We start from the raw sequence: 13,816 nt of genomic DNA, 5'->3' as shown, positions 1-13,816 counted from the left end.
AAATTGGTTGGTTTTTATAAAGGGTATTTATTTGGGGTATGAGCTTACAGATAGTAGGCCATAAAGCATAAGTTACTTCCCTCACCACAGTCTATTTTCATGTGTTGGAGCAAGATGGCTGCCGGCATCTGTGAGGGTTCAGGTTTCCTGCGTTCCTCTGGGCTCAGCTCCTCTCTTTTCTCCACAAGGTCAGCTATAGACTGTGAAGCTCTCTAGGCTTTGCCTCTCTCTACAAGGTTAGCTGTAGACTATCAGGTGAACGGCTCTGCCTCTCTCCCTGGGGCTTCAGCTTAAGACCAGCATCAAAGCCAACATCAAAACTCCAACATTAATAACCCTCAACTCTGTCCTTTGTCATGCCTTTTATCTGTGAGTTCCCACCCACCAAGGGGCGGGGACTCAACCCCCTAATGACATGGTCCAATCAAAGCCCCAGTCATAACTCAATCACACCCGGGTACAGACCAGATCACAAACATAATCCAATATCTATTTTTGGAATTCATAACCATATCAAACTGCTACACTGCTCTAATTTTTTTTTTTTTAAGGTACAGGGCACTTCATATGCGGGAAGCCAGCACTCAATCAATGAGCCTCATTGGCTCCTCTGAGTTGGTTTTTCTGTATGTTTACTTGTTGTTTGTTTTTAGGAGGCTCTGGGGACCAAAACCAGGATCTCCCATGTGGGAAACAGGCATTCAACTGCTTGAGCCACATCCACTCCCTAATCTTTTTCATTTCTTTCCTTCTGCTTGTTTTGGGATTAATTTGTTATTCTCTTTCTAGTTCCTCCAGGTGTTCAGCTAGGTCTTTGATTTTAGCTCTTTCTTCCTTTCTAATGTAGGCATTTAGGACTATAAATTTACCTCCCTGTACTGCCTTCACTGTGTCCCTTAAGTTTTGATAAGCTATGTTCTTGCTTTCATTAATCTCAAGATATTTACTAGTTTCTCTTGCAATTGCTTGACTCATGGATTATTTAAAGGTGTGTTTTTTGACCTCCGTATATCTTGCAAATTTTCCCCTTTCCTACTTATTATTGATTTCCACCTTCATTCCATTATGCTCAGAGAAGGTGCTTTGTATAATTTCAATAGGTTTAAATTTATTGAAACTTGTTTTGTGACCCAACATGTGGCCTATTCTGGAGAAAGATCCATGAGCACCTGAGAAGAATGTATATCCTGCTGATTTGGGGTACAGTGTTATGTATGTCTGTTAGATCTAGCTTATTTATGATACTGTTCAAGTTCTATTTCCTTGTTGATCCTCTGTATGGTTATTCTATCTATTGATGTGAGTGGCATGTTGAAGTCTCCAACTATTCTTGTAGAGACATCTATTTCTCCTTTCAGTTTTGCTAGAGTTTGCCTTATATATTTTGGGGCACCCTAGTTAGGTGTATAGATATTTATGATTGTTATTTCCTCCTGGTGGATTGCCCCTTTTAGTGATATATAATGGCCTTCTGCATGTCTTACAAACTTTTTTGCATTTGAAGTTAGTTTTGTCCAATATTAGTATAATTATCTCTGCCCTTTTTTGGTTATTGTTTGCATGAAAGATCTTTTCCAAACTTTTACTTTCAGCCTATTTGTATCCTTGGGTCTAAGTTAAGTCTCTTGTAGACAGCATATGGATTTTCTATCCATTCTGTCAGCTTATATCTTTTGGTTGGGGATTTTAATCCATTTACACTTAATGATGCTACTGTAGAGACATTACTTACTTCAACCATTTTATCCTTTGGCTTTTCATATGTCATATCTTACTTTTTCTGTCTTTTTGCCCTTTTGGTTACCCTTTCTGATATTCTTCATTTCTACACTCTCCTCTAAGTCTCTTTCCTTTCCTTTCAGGCTGTAGAACTCCCTTGAGCATTCTTGTAAAGCCAGCCTCTTGTGTAGTTTCTACTTATCTGTAAATATTTTAAACTCGCCGTCATTATTGAAGGACAGTTTTGCTGGATAAAGAATTCTTGGCTGGTGATTTTTCTTTTTCAGTATCTTAAACATATCATACCACTGTCTTCTAGCCTCCATAGTTTCTGATAAGAAATCCTCACTAAGTCTTACTGGACATCCCTTGTATGTGATAGGATGTTTTTCTCTTACTACGCTCAGAATTCTCTATGTTGGAGTTTTGATGTTGGAGTTTGATGCTGAATAGTATGTGTCTCAAAGTAGGTCTATTTGTATTCTTTTTTGAGTATGTTGTACTTTTTGTATATGTATGTTTGTCTTTAATGAGAACCGGGAAATCTTTGGCCATTTATTCCTCATATAACTCTTTCTGCCTCTTTTCCCTTCTCTTCTCTTTCAGGAACTGCCATAACACATATGTTGGTACACTTCATGTGCTCATTTAATACCCTGCTCCATTTTTTCCATTCTTTCTCTATCTGTTCTTCTGTCTTTTCAATTTCACCTGTTCTGTTTTCTAATTTGCTAATTCTTTCTTCTTTCATTTCAAATCCAGTGTTGTATGCCTCAAATGTATTTTTAATCTCATCCACTGTGTCTTTCATTCCCATAAGCTTTGCTATTTTTCTATTCAAGCTTTAAAATTCTTTGTGCTCACCCAGTGTCTTCTTAATATCCTTTATCTCTTTAGCCATATTTTCCTTCAACTCCTTGATTTATTGATTTGTATAAACATCATTGATTACTTGTTTCAAATCTTGTGTCTCATCTGGTGTTTTCATTTTTCCTTTGCCTAGGCCATATCTTCCTTTTTCTTAATATGGCTTGTAATTTTTTGCTGATGTCTAGCAATCTGCTTATGACAGTAAGTTTACTTTGATAATCAGTTTCTCTCTCTTGCCCAGGAATTTAGTGTTGAGTGGCTTTGTGTTATGGTTCTTCTTTGATTCTTGGTTCAACTTATTCTAGTTCTTTAGAATTACCCCTGTCTAACTGTTCAAAACAGGGTCAGGGACCCGCTAATGAGGTACAGACCAATTTCAAAGGGCCGTTGGTAGAGGGCAGGAAAAGCACCAACAAGCCTCCTATTTATTTCCCACCTGGAATGCACTTCCCTGTTCTGCCAGCAGATGGTGCTCTTCAACAAATCTCTCATCTCAAACCCTAGCGGGAATTGTGTTCCCTGGAACCAGGGCTGGGCAGGTGGTATAGAAGCAAGATGCTGGAGAATTTCCCCTCAGGGTGAGCTCTTCAAAGCCAAGCCTTGCAGTTCAAACTTGCTGATAAGAAGTCTCTCTCCTCGCTCAGCCCTACCCTTCCCTTTTCCCAAGGAGGAAAGAAATGTCCACTCCTTTCTGTGTCAGTAGCTGCCTGTCTAGGTCAGTAAGGGGGTGTTTGAGAAGGCAGGCAATCTTTAGCTGGCTCCAGCTCCAGGCTTAAGACAATGGCGTGGCCACACCCAGCTGGGAAGAGTGGGACTCATAGACACGGCAGACCAAACTGGCCAGTTAAAAGCTGGATCAGCAATAGGCTGTCTCCTTCCCTCTCCCCTTTCCAGGGGACATGGATCCCTGCAGCCCTCTTCGTCCATAGCCACCAGCCAGAGCCTGGAGGTCCCAACGCTGCCTGCTCTGAAGTTGGGGGTTGGGTGCCAGAAGCACAGGGGCACAAGTTACTCACAAAGCCTCCCAGCTAAGTCTCCTTTTCTTTACCCCTCACTCTTCTGCCCACTACCCTGCCTTCCACCATCTCCTGAGCCCAAGAATGGTTGATCCAGACAGTTTCTACCTGTCCTTTAGCTATATTCCTAGGAGAGAAGTGAGCCCTGTATCTCTCTAATCCTCCATCTTCCAGAAACTTCCCCATGATCATGTTTTTGTTGGTTTTTTTTAGATTTATTTATTTTATTTCTCTCCCCTTCCCACCTCCGTACCACCCCACCCCCGTTGTCTGCTCTGTGTCCATTTGCTGTGTTCTTCTATGTCCGCCTGCATTCTTGTCAACAACACCGGAAATCTGTGTCTCTTTTTGTTGCGTCATCTTCCTGCGTCTGCCCTCTGTGTCTCTGTGTGTGTGGCACCACTCCTGGGCAGGCTGTGCTTTTTTCGCTTGGGGTGGCTCTCCTTGTGGGGTGCACTCCTTGAGCATGGGGCTTCCCTACGTGGGGGACACCCCTGCATGGTACGGCACATGGGCCAGTTTACCACACAGGCCAGGAGGCCGGGGGTTTGAGCCCTGGATCTCCTATGTGGAAGGCAGATGCTCTATCGGTTGAGCCAAATACACTTCCCAAACATGTTTTTTTTTTTCCTGATCATATTCAGTTTCTGACACAATTGCATATGATTTTATTTTCATGAAAACATGACAATTTATGATAATTCCTTTACCACTCCTTCCTTTGTTTTTTTATTATCTTTTTTTTAAAAGATCATACAAAATGTTACATTAAAAAATATAAGAGGTTCCCATTTACCCCCACTCCCCATCTTCCCACACTCCTCCCACATCAACAACCTCTTTCATCAGTGTGGCACATTCATTGCATTTGATGAATACATTTTGGAGCACTGTTACACCACATGGATTATTGTTTACATTGTAATTTACACTCTCCACCAGTCCATTCAGTGGGTTATGGCAGGATATATAATGTCCTGCATCTGTCCCTGCAATATCATTCAGGGCAACTCCAAGTCCTGAAAATGCCTCCACATCACACCTCTTCTTCCCTCTCCCTGCCCTCAGTAACTCTTGTGGCCACTGTCTCCACATCAATGATATATTTTCTTCCATTGCTAGAGTCACAATAATCCTATAGTAGAATACCAGTAAGTCCACTCTAATCCATATTTTATTCCTCCATCCTGAGGACCCTGGGATGGTGATGTCCACTCCTCCTCTAAATCAAGAGGGGGCTTAGATCCCACATGGCTGATGGATGCGATTCTCCTGCTTGCACCTGTAGACTCTTGGTTCTCTGGTGTGGTAGTTGACCATCCTCACCTCCCTGTCAGCTGACCTGGGTAAGTCCAACGAACCGGAGAGTAAGTGTTACAACTCTGCTGAGGCTCCAGGTCCAGCTGGCACATGGACAGTACAGATATTCAAGTCTCCTGAGCATACACGAACCCCAGTGCCAACCACATAGTCAGTAAAAGTGACAGACGAGGCATGTGCAGAGAGGTCACGTCTGAGTCCAACTCCATCATGGTCAGAAGCACAAATTCCAAAGTAGGGACCACTGGCAAGGCACTGGACTCCAGAGCCATCTATTGCCATGAACAAGTTCTTAAATTTAATCCATTCCTGTGGGTGTGAGCCCATTGTATGTTGGACTTATTTGTGTTTTTTTTTGTGGGTTTTTTTTTTTACTTTTTTGTTTTATTGTTTTTTTGTTTATTTGTTTCTGTAGGATTTTTTTGATGAGGTTGCTTCAGTTAAGAAGTAATCAGGATGGGTCTTAATCCTATTACTCAAGTCCTTTTTAAGGAGAGTGAAATTCAGAAAGACAGAGAAAGCCACAGAGGAAGCAGCCAGAAGCTGAAATCAAGAGAACCCAGAAGAGAAGGGAGAGACCAAGAGATGCTACCAGATGCCTTGACATGTGACAAACTAAGGACTAAGAGTTGCTGTCAGCCAGCCCCAGAACACCACAGCCTTCAGGAAGAAAGCATTGCCTTGATGACTTCTTGATTTGGACTTTCCACATCAATGATATGGAAAAACATAAGGCAAGAAATTCCCATTGTTCAAGCTAAGCCGTTTAATGGTATTTGATTGAGTAGCCTAGGTAACTACAACATCCTAATACCAAAAACAGACAGTGACGTCACAAGAAGAAAAGTACAGACCAATTTCTCTCAGAACCTTGACACAAAAATCCCCAAGAAAATATTAGCAGATTGAGTCTAACAATAAGTTGAAAGGATAATACACTATGGCCAAGTGGAGTTTATCCCAGGAATGCAGGGTTCACTTAACATTTGAAGACAAATCAATGTAATGCATGCTATTAACAAACTAAAAAAGAAAAACCTTATCATCATTTCAGTAGACATTGAAAAAGCACTTAACAGAATCCATTGTCCATTCTTGATAAAAATCCTCAGCAAACAAGAAATAGCAGGAAACCTTCTCAACCTAATAAGGAGAATCTGCCAAAACCTACAGCTACCTTCATACTTGATAGTGAAGGATTAAAAGCTTACCCCTTAAAATCAGGAACAGGCAAGGATATCATTTCTCACCACTCCTATTTGAGTCCTAGCCAGTATAAGAAGGAAAGAAAATAAATAAGATCATTTTCAGATCAGAGAAGAAGAAATATAACTCTTTCTTCATAGATGACATGATTGTCTATTAGAAAATCCCCACAAAATCTACAAAAAAGCACCCAAACTTAATAAATGAACTTAGCAAGCTCATAGGTTAAGAAGTCAATGTATAAAAATCAGTTGTAGGAGGGGAGGTGGGTGGTGATGAGACCTGTGGGGGGAAGGCAGGAGGAGGGGGATGGCCTGGCATACCACTTCTACGGCCAGGCCCAGACATGCCAGTCCTGTAAGGTAAAAACTGCAATGGGAGTCTTTGTCCCTAACAGCTTGTGGTAGGACAGCTGTTTGATGCGTTCAAAGGGAAGGATGAAAGCTCTGCAGAGGAACACAGTACGAATGGAAGAGGCCTGTCATTATGCAAGCAGTAAGGCATTCTGAACAGACACTAAAAACAGCTGTCACCTCAAGGACCCCAGAACTTGTCTCACAGTATGAGAACTTAGATGCTGGGTAGTGGTGTTTGAGCACCAAAGCCTTCCAGCCAGGCAGCGATCTTGCATTTGCACCAGATTGGATCACCTCCCATCCTGAGGCTCCCCCAAGACGTTGAACAGTTTTTCAATGACCCTAACAGAAAGACACCCCTCTAAAGAAAGGCTATATTTATATACAGTCCATTGGATCTCTAGGGAACACCAGAATTTTCAGTGAAGAATATTTCATATGTCTCAGGGATTACTATGAAGCATTTTTCTATGGCTTGACAGTAAAACTCCTAGAACTGGTTCCTGTTTCCGCAATGAACTGTTCCTTTACTATCAATGATAATAAACAAAACCTACACATTCGTGGCAGGGGGAACCCTCGAGTTCTTAAAATAGAAACCTAGAAATGCCTTCTCCGTTCTGAGGTAACAATGATGGATCTTTACCAGAGAGACTCCTGGAGTTTGGTCTTTGGACAAGCCTCTTTGACAGATGGTGTGGGGATATTCAGCTTTATCAGGTAAGCCAATGAGTTTTACAGGTCATGCTATGAAAGGAAAGTGAAGGTGTTCCAGAAAATACCTTCAACTGACTGTTCAGTATTTGTTAACTATTGTATTTCTGAAATCACTAATATTTTGCAGCTTCAATCTTGTAAGATTTTAACCCCTGAGACTGGACATATAATTGGAGTGCCAGTGGCTCTCATGCCTCATGCAAGGCTCCAGCCACTTGAAGGAGCTGACTATCACCCTCCAAACCTTTGTCCCATCCCTCTATGCCAGTTGCAGGATTCTATTGGCTTCAGCATTGTAGAAAGACACAAAGTGCTGGTGAGGTAGATACATGGTGAATCAGCTGACATACCTGGAGTAACTCTGAAATGTAGTCATGAGGATAAGATATATCTGCCAAACCCAAAGGAGCCTTTAAAGAATAGAAAGAGTGGATAATAAAATACCTTGCTGTTCTCCAAAAATAAGGACCTTCAAATAAGAGTAATTAGAATATGTGCACATTATGTAGTAAAAAAAATCAATTGTATTTCCATTTCCAGCCCTGGACCAAGATGCAGTAGATGAAATTTTCCCTATTTCTCCCATTAAGTACAGCAAAAATACCAGGACACTCTATATTTAACAAACATAAGAAGACTCTGAAAGATGGAAGGAAGAAGATAGACTGGCTAGAAATCTCAAGAAACAAGGAATGACTGTGTGGTAAGTTCTCTGATTTTCTTTATGGCTCATATATCCCAAAATGGGTGCTGGAAAAACCAGAAACCTGGAAACACCAATGGGAGCAGACAAAAACAGCCCCAAGAAAAGCTTGTTCATGGGAAATGCATGTGGCTCAACCAATTGGGCTCCCATCTACCATATAGGAGGTCCAGGGTCCGATGCCCAAAGCCTTCTGATGAGGGCAAGCTGGCCCACACAGATTCCCAGCCCATGCAGGAATGTAGCCCTGCAAAGGAATGCCGCCCAGCACAGGAAAGCCACCCCATGCAGAAGTGCCGGCCAATGTGGAGAGCTGGCACAGCAAGATGACACAAGAGACACAGAGGAGAGAAAATAAGAAAGCTTAGCAGAACAGGGAGTTGAGGTGGCACAAGAGAGTAATTGCCTCTCTCCCACTTTGGAAGTTCCCAGGATTGGTTCCTGGAACTGCCTAATGAGAATATAAGCAGACACAGAAGACCACACAGCAAATGGACACAGAGAGCAGACAACAGGGGGGATGGGGGGCACGGGGGGAGAAATAAATAAAATAAATCTTAAAAAAAAAAAGAAACAGTAAAGCCTGTTCTCTCCAGAAAAGAGCAACCCAGCAAGACAAAAACTTCTAGACAATTACCACTCTACCTCTAGCCAAACATCATGGAAGGAAAAAAAAGCAGCCCCACTCCCACATAACAAAGGCCAAGTGAAGAGGCTAGATTTCCACCCTCACCTAGCAGTAAGGAACCACTCCTCCCCACCCCCGCTGCGATGGTTTCAGAGGAGACCAAGAGGTGAGCTGGGACTTTCATCCCCCACCATCACTACCAGTATCCAAGACAAAGAGAGGGGTCCTGGATTTCTACTCCCACACCATGTGGTGGTGGTGGAGGCCATGTGGGGAGTAGTAATGAGGTACAGTCAGGGCAGAGTGAGGAGCCTGAAATCCCATCTCCATACAGCAGAACAAAAAGTCAGCGTATAAAAATCAAGTCTACCCTACTCATCCCACCACCATGTCAAAGGAGGCCAAATGGGGAACTTGAGACTTTGACTTGCAGCAAGTAATAATGACATGGTACTTCTCTCCCTCATGAGTGGAGCATCAGAGGAGGCCTGCTAAAACAGGATTTAAATAAGATACAGAATCTTGTAACATAATGCTCAAAATGTCCAGGACGTCATTGAAAATCTAGCATACCAAGAACCAGGAAAATCAAAACATGACTAAGAAAAGACAGTCAACAGGTGCCAATAGTGAGAGGATATAGATGTTGGAATTATCTGACAAGGATTCTTAAACAACCATATAAAAGTGCTTTAACAATTAATTACAAATGAAATACAAAGACATACAATAAAGTAAATAAAAACTCAATGGATCTGCTCAACAACAGAATGGGGAGAACTAAGGACAGTATCAATGAACAATAGGAATTACGCAGTCTGAACAAGAGAGAAAACAGACTGAAAACATTAACTAGATCCCCAGGAACCCGTGATGCTATAACAAAAGATCTAACTTTTCTGCCATTTGAGTCCCAGAAGGGGAGGAAGGAGGAAGTAAGGCTGAAAAAGTATTTGAAAAACTAATGGCTGAAAATCTCCCAAATTTGGTGAAAGACATCAGCCTATGTGATTCAAGAACCTGAGCAAACTCCAAGCAATAAACTCAAAGCATTCCATGCCAAGACACATCATAATCAACATTCAGGAAACTAAAGACAAAGAAAAATCTGGAAAGTAGAGATTTTTACCCTTAAAGGAAAAACAACTGGAATGAGAGTGGATTTCCCAATAGACAGCATGGAGGCTAAGAAAAAAGTGGCACAACATTTTTCAAGTGCTGAAAGGAGAAAAAAAACAACACAAAAACTGTCAACCCCAAATTCTCTATTTAGCAAAATTATCCTTCATCAATGAAGGAGCAATTAAAGCATTCTCAATTAATGAAAACTAAGAAAATTTGTTGTCAGCAGACCTACTTTAAAGAATGTCTAAAGGAAATTCTCTAAATAGTTAAGAATTGATAAAAGAATCTTGGAATATTGAAAAGGAAGAAAGCTGTAAGGGCAAAAATACGGGTAATTTCAATAGATGTTCTTTCTCTTGAGTTTTCTAAACTAAGTTGATGCTTGATGCAAAAATATAAAATTGCCTGATAGGTTCTGTTATGTAGAGGAAATTTAAGATTATTATATTATAAACAGGGAAAGGTAAAGGGACTTTGAGAGAAGTAGTTTCTACACTTCACTCAAATTTGTCTTTATCTTGGTAGTGATGGACCTTACACAAATCTATTTACAAGATAAAATGACATAGAACTATGCTCTCACATTGAATGGATGTCAGTTTCCTGGTTTTAATATTGTATTAGAGTCACACAAAATGTCACCATTGGGGAAACTGGATGAATGCTACATGAGACCTGTCTGTGCTACCTTTTCAACTTCCTATAAATCTATTTTATTTTAACATAAAAAGTTTTTTAAAAAACTTCATATATTGGCAATGAAATTTTGGAATTCAAAATGTCAAAAAATGCGGCGGCTTGCTCGGTCGGTAGAGGTGGGGTCTGGCTGCGGACGAGGGGTCGGTCCAGCTTAGGACAAGGGGTCAGTCCCACTTGGGACGAGGGGTCGGTCTCACAGGGGTTGCGCGGTTTGGCTGACGGGGTCGCCCGGCAAAGCCGGCGACGAAGAGGTCGCCCGGAGAAGCAGGCGACGAACTGGGGACAAGGGAGGCCAGGCCCTTGTCGGGGGCTCTCAGGATTGGAGGGCGCATGGCAGAAGAACTACCCCGGAGACAAGGTAAACACGCAAGTCCACTTTATTGAGGGAGAGGCAACAGTTTTATAGGGGCTGGGGAAGGCTGATTGGTCGAAGCCACGCCCTGTTCTGATTGGTTGCCGGCGAAAGGTCAGTGGGCGGTACTGGACGGGGGAGGGGTGGTGGTTAGGGATTGGCTGTCGCTGTTGCTGGGGGAAGGGGTAGGGTTTAGGGATTGGTGGCTGCTGTTGCTGGAGTGGAGGGCAGACTTGAGTTTCCAGCCCACGCCTGGCTGTTGCTGCTGTCGGGGGAGGGGAAAAGGGCAGACTGGAATTTTCCGCCCTGCGCCTGCGCAGGGAGAAAGAAGAAGAAGGGTGCCGCCCCACAGGCATCGTGTGGCGCCACCGGGAGGAGGGGCGGCCGCGGAAGCATGGCTGCCGAGAAGGGGAGACCCGAGGGCACTCTGCGCCCATGCCGAGCTCCCTTCAGGGGTGGCGGTGAGTCCGACCAGCCACCCTATTATGGGGGCAGCGGCTTGGCCTGCCGCAGCTGCTCCCCCGCCAGGCCAGCAAACCACACTTCAGCCCGAGGGGTGACCGCAAAAAAACAATACTATTTGCATTCACACCAAAAAAAATTAGGTAGGTATAAATATAATAAAATATGTTCAGAATCTGTATGCTGAAAACAAAAAAACACTAATAAAATAAATCAAAGAAGTCATAAATAGAGAATTATACCATGCTCAACCCATACCTCACATCTTATACAAAAATTAACCCAAAATGGATCATAGACCTAAATGTAAAATGTAAAACTATAAAATTCCTGGAAGAAAAACAGAACATCTGCATGACCTTGAGTTAGGCAATGAGTTTTAGATACAATACCAAAGCAAAATCCATAAAAGAAAAAAAAAATGATAAATTTGACTTTGTTTTCATCTCTGTGAAAGACATGACACTGTTAAGAAAATGAAAGACAAGTCAGAGGCTGGGAAAAAATATTTGCAAATCACATATTTGATAAAGGACTTGTATGCTGAATATGTAAGAAAACCTTTAAAACTCAATAATAAGAAAATAAATTAATAATAACTCAACTAAAAATGTTTCTATACTGGGGTTGAGGAAATAAGTAAATGGATGAGAGCTCTATTTCTCACTGCTGAAGAAGGATGTTACAGCTAAGCAATGGGATAAGGCTACAAGGACCCATGTGGTTCTAGATTAGAGTTGGAGACATCAATATGAACTCATAGCTTAATTCAGATACAGATGGATAGGTACAGAAAAAAAATTGTAGAAATATGGTTATATTTCCTAGATCTGTCCACTGAGAGAGCCAGAAGCAATGACACCCCAATAGCCAGTGCCCAGATCTTGTTTCTAATATTATTCTCCAGTAAAAGGAAGCAGGCTCCTTAGAGAAATTACTCTTCTAGGACTGATGCAGGAAATATACAAGATGAGCCTGGAGCATCTTGTAGTGCCAAAAAGTAAAGAAGTGGTCAAAAAACAAAAGGATGCACCTTGCCAAAGCAACATAAGGGCCAATCAGAAAGAGCTCCCGATGGCCAAAACAACAATTTGAGCAGCAAAATAAATGATGTAGCATTAGATTATAACAAAAATATAAAACAAGTATTCATAAGTCCATGCTGATATAAGCAAAAGATTGAGTAGAAAAATAGAGGAAAAGAGACAAATCTTCTTTGCAGAGGAATTTCAGATAATTAATATAGATAGATAGATGCTCCCCATCCAAGAGGTAGAGCTCTATTCCCTGCCCCCATCTCTAATCGCAGATTGCATTTAGCAACTTGTTTTCATGAGGTAGGAAACAGAAGGAGGGAGGGAGAAGTAACTTCATAGTGAGAAACCTGGCAAACACTACCTTGGCAAGATGATCAAGCTTAACATCGTCAATGATAAGTCATGTTTATAGCATGTACCTCTGAGATAATGTGATGAGAAGGACACTTCACAATCTGTGATATTCTTCCCAAAGCCCATAAGAAAAACATTAGACAAACCCAACCAAGGAACAGTCTACAAAATACCTTACCAATACTCTTCAAAACTGTCAGTGTCATGAAAAGCAAGAGAAGTCTGAAGAATTGCCACAAACCAGAGGAGATGAAAGAGACATGACAACTAAATGTGTAGTAGTAGCCCGGTGGGACCCCGGAACAGAAAGAACATGTATTTTGGGGGTCCAGAGGCTAGAGTGTGGCCATTTGAAACTTTTGTGGATCCCAGAAAATACTGTTCTTAAAGCTAATTCATTCCTGTGCATGTAAACCTATTGTAAGTGGGAACTTTTGACTGAATTACTTCAGTTAAGGGTCTTTGATTAGATTGCATGACTTAGGGTGGGTCTTAATCCTCTTACTGAAGTCCTCAATAAACAGGAATAAAAAGCTTCAGACACACAAAAAAGCTGCAGAGACAGAGAAGAACCTGAGAGAAAGGGCCCAGGGACCACAAGCTGAAATCAATGGAACACAGATGCTGAGAGGAAGCCACTTTTGCCAGAAGCTGAAAGTAAGGAGGCCTGGAGGGGAGGGAAGAGATAAGGAGATGACACCGGGTGCCTGATCGCCCACAGCTGCAGCTCGGGGAGACAGCATCTCCTGATGGCGCCTTGATTTGGACACTTTCATGGCCTCAGAACTGACAGCTTTTAACCTAATAAATCACTATTGTAAAAGCCAGCCCATTTCCATATTGTAAAACCCAGCAGCTTTTAGCAATAAATAAATCTTTTTTTTAAAAAAGGACATTAGTGGAAAAACTGGTGAAATCCAATACACTTTGTAGTTTAGTTAATAGTGTTTTACCAAGGTTGAATTCTTCTTAGTTTTGATAATGGTTCTATGGTTATGTAAGATGTTAGCATAAGGTAAAGTTGGTAAAACAGTATATACAGGGGAAGCAGATTTGGCTCAACTGATAGAGTGTCTGCCTACCATATGGGAGGTCCAGGGTTCAAACCCCAGGCCTCCTTGACCCTTGTGGAGCTGGCCCACGCACAGTGCTGATGCGTGTAAGGAGTGCCCTGCCATGCAGGGGTGTCCCCTGTGTAGGGAAACCCCATGTGCAAAAATGCGCCCCACAAGGAGAGCCACCCCCTGCGAAA

At 42.0% G+C, this 13,816-nt stretch overlaps 1 pseudogene; it reads left to right on the top strand.

Annotated features, from left to right (window-relative positions):
• The first annotated feature begins 6,406 nt into the window (after positions 1 to 6,406).
• Positions 6,407 to 7,970, top strand: LOC101416408 (archaemetzincin-2 pseudogene; annotated as a pseudogene).
• Positions 7,971 to 13,816: the final 5,846 nt, after the last annotated feature.

This window comes from Dasypus novemcinctus, chromosome 3, assembly GCF_030445035.2.
Source record: "Dasypus novemcinctus isolate mDasNov1 chromosome 3, mDasNov1.1.hap2, whole genome shotgun sequence".
Lineage (NCBI taxonomy): Eukaryota > Metazoa > Chordata > Mammalia > Cingulata > Dasypodidae > Dasypus > Dasypus novemcinctus.
The sequence above is the reverse complement of the archived record's forward strand: the minus strand, read 5'-3'. Positions and strand labels throughout refer to the sequence as shown.